Source organism: Pinus tabuliformis, chromosome 9, assembly GCF_031772625.1.
Source record: "Pinus tabuliformis cultivar Carrire ecotype Pingquan chromosome 9, CPIR1, whole genome shotgun sequence".
Lineage (NCBI taxonomy): Eukaryota > Viridiplantae > Streptophyta > Pinopsida > Pinales > Pinaceae > Pinus > Pinus tabuliformis.
Window position 1 is genome coordinate 451,756,381 of NC_142307.1, and position 6,000 is coordinate 451,762,380.

The following is a 6,000-nucleotide window of genomic DNA, read 5'->3' on the forward strand; positions in this document are numbered from 1 at the left end:
TGATGCCATCAAAATATTATTCTAAGGAGAACATTCCTATAGAGCCTTACATAACTAGGGGTGGTCATGCTTGATATCATAGCCCAAAGGTCTTCCACTAAAATTGAAAACTGGAACTACCATTAGGTAAGATCCACCTTAATGTGAGAATGTGTTGACATCAAACATCAATAGGGAGAATAAAGGTAGGGAGAAATCATGACTCTCTCTATTCTATCTAAGTTTCATAATTCAAATGGATAATGATAATCAAGATACCACTAAATTCCTACAATATATGAGCTAAGGTTGACAAGAATTAATCCATGACTGCCAAGGGGAGAGGCCCCTTTGGAAATCAATTGAAGAGGGGATAGATACTTAATTGTAAAGGAGTGATGTTGCAGCTAATGATGGATGACATTAAAAGACATGAGTAAACTTAAAACTTTTGTTGGGTATAGCATAAGTGATGACTTCCAAGTGGCAACAATCAAAACTTGATTGGATAGATAGTAATTTAGTGTAATGAGAAGAACCATATGTGGTATTGAATTTAGAAAACATAGCACTAAGGATGTAGGGGTTGCAAGGAGAAAATCAACTGGGGATCACAACAAGTGGTACTAGGATATGTAGAAGGCAATGATTAGTGGCTACCAAACATGCACATATGACTTAGTGCAGATGCTTTGACCAAGGGTGACTATGACTGCCACTAGGAAAAGGAAGAAGCATATGTTTGGTGGTGAAGCAACATGGGTGCTATGAATGAGGCAACCCTATGGTGGTGTAAAACTATAAATTGGCCACAACCAAATGCATAAATAATGGGCTGAATTTGTATGCATCATTAGGAAAATATGCCCTAAAGTTTGCTCAAGAGGTGTATATTGGTTACTACATAGAATATAAAAGGAGTGTTTAGCATGTCAATTTGAAGTAGTACATACCTAAACGAGTGATACAATGCATATGTGAGATGCATCTTGTAAATCATGAAGGAACTTGCACACATGAAATTGAATATCTGAAGTGAAAAAATTGATGATTAAAAAACTTAATTGAAGTAAATAAATCAATAACAAGAGTATTAAGTATTAGGTAAATAAATCAACAATTGATAGAAGTAAATAAATCAATGGCATGGGTACCTTCTTTAATGAATGATGATATAAAAGGCTCCAAAATTGTGTGTGTTGTGGCATGACATCTCACCAATGTGGGCTATGAAGCTTGGTGTCATTAGGTCAATACGTGTATAAAATGTATGATTTTGTAAGTAGGTAACATGTAGAGTTGAGTGCTTTAAGGAAGGACAAAAATTGACATCAAGAGATGATGGGAAGATAGATGACAATATCATCCTAATGGCTAAAGAAATATAATAGAAGTGTATATAATTTTGATTGTTAGGGGGGATGCCTCCTAGAGGAAATATATGGTGTCCCACACAGGAAGCTAAGCAACAATGAGTTCCTAGAAAGTGGACTCCTTGAAGGAAGCAAGAGGAAAATGAGCTCCATAAAAGGTATTTCTTGAAGGAGTCAATGTCACCATCAAGTAAGGTAACCAAAGAGACTGAAGCTAAAGGGGCTTCTCCAAATGAAGTAATGAAGCTACCATAGTGGATCCTTCCAAATAGACCATGTGGATTATAATTGGGTATGGTCTAGGGGAATGGGACACAATAAGCTATGGTGAGGTTTCCCCCAAAGGGTATACTAGGGGTTGATGTTGTACCAAAATCTAGGCCTAAAGGGACCTATGTGGGAAGTGGTATTGCCTTCAATCTCATGATACAAGCCCTAAGGGGAAGGTTACTTCTAGATACTAAGGATAATGGACCAAAGGTATAAGAGAAAGCAATTTAAGGCTATACTTCCACAAAAGCGAATAGAAAATAATGTATTAGAGTCACTAGGTGGTATAATTTCCATGAAGAGTGATGGGACCTTAAACTATTTGATAATGTCACATGAAAGGATATGACCCATAGTCATGGAATTGGATTCCATGGAATCCATGCTTTTTTGCAAAAGAAGATATTGTGTGAGAGGGCACAGTCTCATAGGAGAGGGAATGAGAGGTGGAACTAATTAAGTAGGACCCTATAAGAAATCGAATGGAGAACCTAGGTTAAAACTAATGAAAGATGTGATTTCCTCAAAGAACCCATCATCCTTGGGGGGGGATATTTCTAATGAAGGATGTGATGGCCTCAAAGAACTCATCATTCTTGGGGGAGGATGTAGCTAATGGATGATGTGATGGCCTCAAAGAACTCATCATCCTTGGGGGAGAATGTCGCTAAGAGGTAATTTCTTCTATTGTGAATGGGGAAGGAAATATTTGTGGATGCCCCAATGGTGAATAAACCTCCCTACCCTCTAGGATGAAAGGGTGAGGAGGTGGTTTTGGAGGTGTTTGGATTTAAGGGCTCATGGTTAATGGGAGTGGATGTTGCAAGACTAGTGATAGTGGACACACAACACATGTACTCAACTTGAGTAGGAGAAGGTGAGATCCTATCCTTAGAATCATGGGAGGTAGGATCACAATAAGTGATTTGATTAGTTGATGAGTCCCTCATATTGGAATATCATTAATCAAAAGAGTGGAGACACCAGATCATTCATCAAATAGAAGTAAGTTTGACCAAGGAGGATATTGTAATCTATTGAGCCATACATGATAGCAACATTGGGAAAAATAATCTTTCCACCTAACATGATGAGGATATTAGGTAAGATCCCTAGTAGGGGGTAAATTCTACCATAAAATGTTATGAACTCATTTTATGGAGATGCCCCATAATTGGTAATCCATTAATGAACCATGAAGTTTTTTACAACAAAATGTATTTGAAATGGGGTAGTGGCAAGAAATTATGCTTGGTTATTTCGATCCCATTCAAAAGTGATGGTTTTGGAGGGGTATAGATATGTATATCCCATTTTCTTAATGGTGAAGGTCTAGTGATCATTGTGGCACTAGGAGTGGAAGGGATACCTCCCATTTGACATGATTGGTGCTAGGTCATGAAATATGTTTGATGGCTTTCTATGTTGTAACTCCCTATTGTGGGAAAGGGTTTTGGAGAACTATAGATTACAAAAGTTGGGGTGATGGTTACCCTTGTGGAATGTAATCCTTGGATGGCCATAACTTCATTTTTTTATATTCATAAATTTGATGGGAATGGTGAGTGTAATGCCCAAATTTTCCACACAATGCATAATGGGAGTTAGTATGCAACCCATTTTTATTCCCTTATTTTGGTTGATTATTATTATCAGCGTTTCCCTTGAATACTTAGATGTTTTGGTTTTGAAGGTTGCCTTCCTATTGTGGCTGACTTGCTAGTGGTATTTTCACATTCTCCTTCCATTACTATGTTGATTAGTGAGGTTAATTGTGTCCACTACTTAAACATTGTTGTTTTTGAGCTAGTGAAAGGAAATAATTCTGACACCTACATAATGTTGAGCTGGTGGTGGAGCAACATTATTTGATGGGGAATTCATGAAAAGCTAGTATGGGTCCTCTAGTGGTGGAGGTCCTTATGGGTTGTAATACGTAGATTCTCCTCTAGTGTAAAATTGATGAGTACAGGAAGTTCCATGCATGGGAGGGTTGGCGTGGATTCCATGAAGAGGCATATGGGAACCTGATTGGCCAAGGTGATTCCCCGCTTTCCATTTGCATGGAGTGAGGGTAATTATCCTCTTAGAAGGGCTAACTAACCACGTCGATTAGACTCAACAAAACTTAATTGAATATCTAAGTTGGTTAACCACATAGTCAAGTCAATTGACCAAGGTAGTTAGATAGTTACATATACCTTTTAACTGAACGATATATATAAATAGGTCATTGACATAACTGAGAGGTAGAGATTGGAGGATAAATTGTAAGTGTATGGTATATTAATAAATATCTTATTGTTAGTCTCCAACTACTTGTGTTATCGTGTTTAATTGTTGTAGGTCTACCACACCACAACTCATATGGATTTTTGTCACTGTTTGGTTTGAGATGGGTTTTATTGAGAATAACTATTGTTGTATGAATTCCCTTTACCCAAAACACATGTTGAACATTATTTTCTGTCATCATTGCTCTGGCTAACTGTTGTAGTGATCTGTTTGCTCTTTCTGCTACACCATTTTGTTGGAGAGTCTTTTATATTGTAAATTGTCTCTTAATGCCATTGTTTTTACAAAATTCATCAAATTCCTTTGAGGTGAACTCACCTCCATTGTTTTACTTTATGCTTTTGATTTTGCAATCAATTTCATTCCCAAACATGGCTTTGAATTCTTTGAACTTCTCAAAAGCTTCAGATTTCTCTCTGAGGAATGCAGCCCACATCTTCCTATTGAAATCATCAATTATTAGCATAAAATATAGTTTATCTATGGGTGATTGCATTCTGGATGGTCCACACAAATCCATGTGTACCAACTGCAATGTTTTTTCTGAAGATTTTTCCTTTTCCTCGAATGGAACTTTATCTTGCTTTTTGTTGAAGGTTGGAAGTTGATTGCCTCAACATTGGGGAACACCACCCAGTCGGGAGCTTAAAGCAACTCTGTTTCTGTTGAAATTAGTGGGTCCAATTGTGTATAAAGGGACCAGTTTCCTATTTTAAGGAGATTTAATATAGTAACAAAATGAAAACTTATGAAATGATTGTATAGCTAATAGTAAAACTATTAAATAAACCTATTCTACTTATTTCACAAAGTAACTAACAATATAGATCATTCAATACTTTAATGAAAAGAAAGCATATATGATAAACTAAATTAATTAAATAGTTATCCAACGCTTGTTCGTTGTAGTAGTTGGCTTGGTGGTGAATGTGACGATGGTCGCCTGACGAGAGATCTGGGTGGAACCATTATGCTTGGAGGTAAACAAGAATGTCTCCATACCAAGGATCAGTTGAGTCGATCAGATAGATAGATTCATATGGAAGAGGATCATGGGCTACCTCATCTAGATCGACTATGGGAAGGTCCGATAATAATTCAGTGAAGACTAATGATTTTTTAGCCTTGGTAGTGGCAAAAACCAAATCAAATTGTTGGAGGATAACAATCCATTTGGAATATTTTTCTCTGATGACTTGACGAGACAGAATGTGTCTCATGGGATTCTCCAAGGCAATGACAATAGTCTATCACAACAGTATATAATGTCAGAAGTGATTAACAGTAAAGAAAACTGTCAAGGATAGCTTTTCCACATGTGAATATTGGAGTTCTGGCCCAGCTAGGCCTTTTGAGAGATAATAGATCACATGCTCACTAATATCATCATGGGTTTGGACTAATACCATAGCAATGGAGGATGTCGAGGCTACCAAGTATAAGAAAAATTTGCGCGAATAGTTGGGAGGACTAAGTAGTGGGGAAGATATGAGTGCCTCTTTCAAGGCATCAAATGATTGGTGGGCTTGATCATCCCACAAGTATGGTACTCCTTTCTTTAACAGGTGTGTGAAGCCTTTTGTTATTTTGGCATAGTTTACGATATATCGTTGTAAGAATTTTTCCTTCCCTTGCAAACGTTGGAGCTGTAATATGGATTTTGGCGCAGGTAATTAAGTAACTGCATTTACCCTATTGGGATCAACCCTTATCCCATGTTTGGAGACAATGAAACCAAGTAGGTGTCCATACTCGACAAAAATTACCAATTTTTACGGATTCAAATGGATGTTATAGAACCTACACCTAATAAATATTGCTCTGAGATGAACTAGGCGTTGGGTTCACTTCTTGGAATGAGTTGGAAGGTCGTCCAAGTAAGCTTGAACAATGTGTCCGATATCATGAAACACATAGTTCATGGCCCTTTGAAAGGTTTCTCCAGCATTCTTAAGACCAAATGGGAGCTTCCTATATCAAAATATTCCCCAAGGGGAAATGAAGGCAGTTTTGTGTTGGTCCGCATGTTTTATGGAAATCTGGTTATAGCCTGAGAATCCATCCATAAAGGAAAATGATTCAC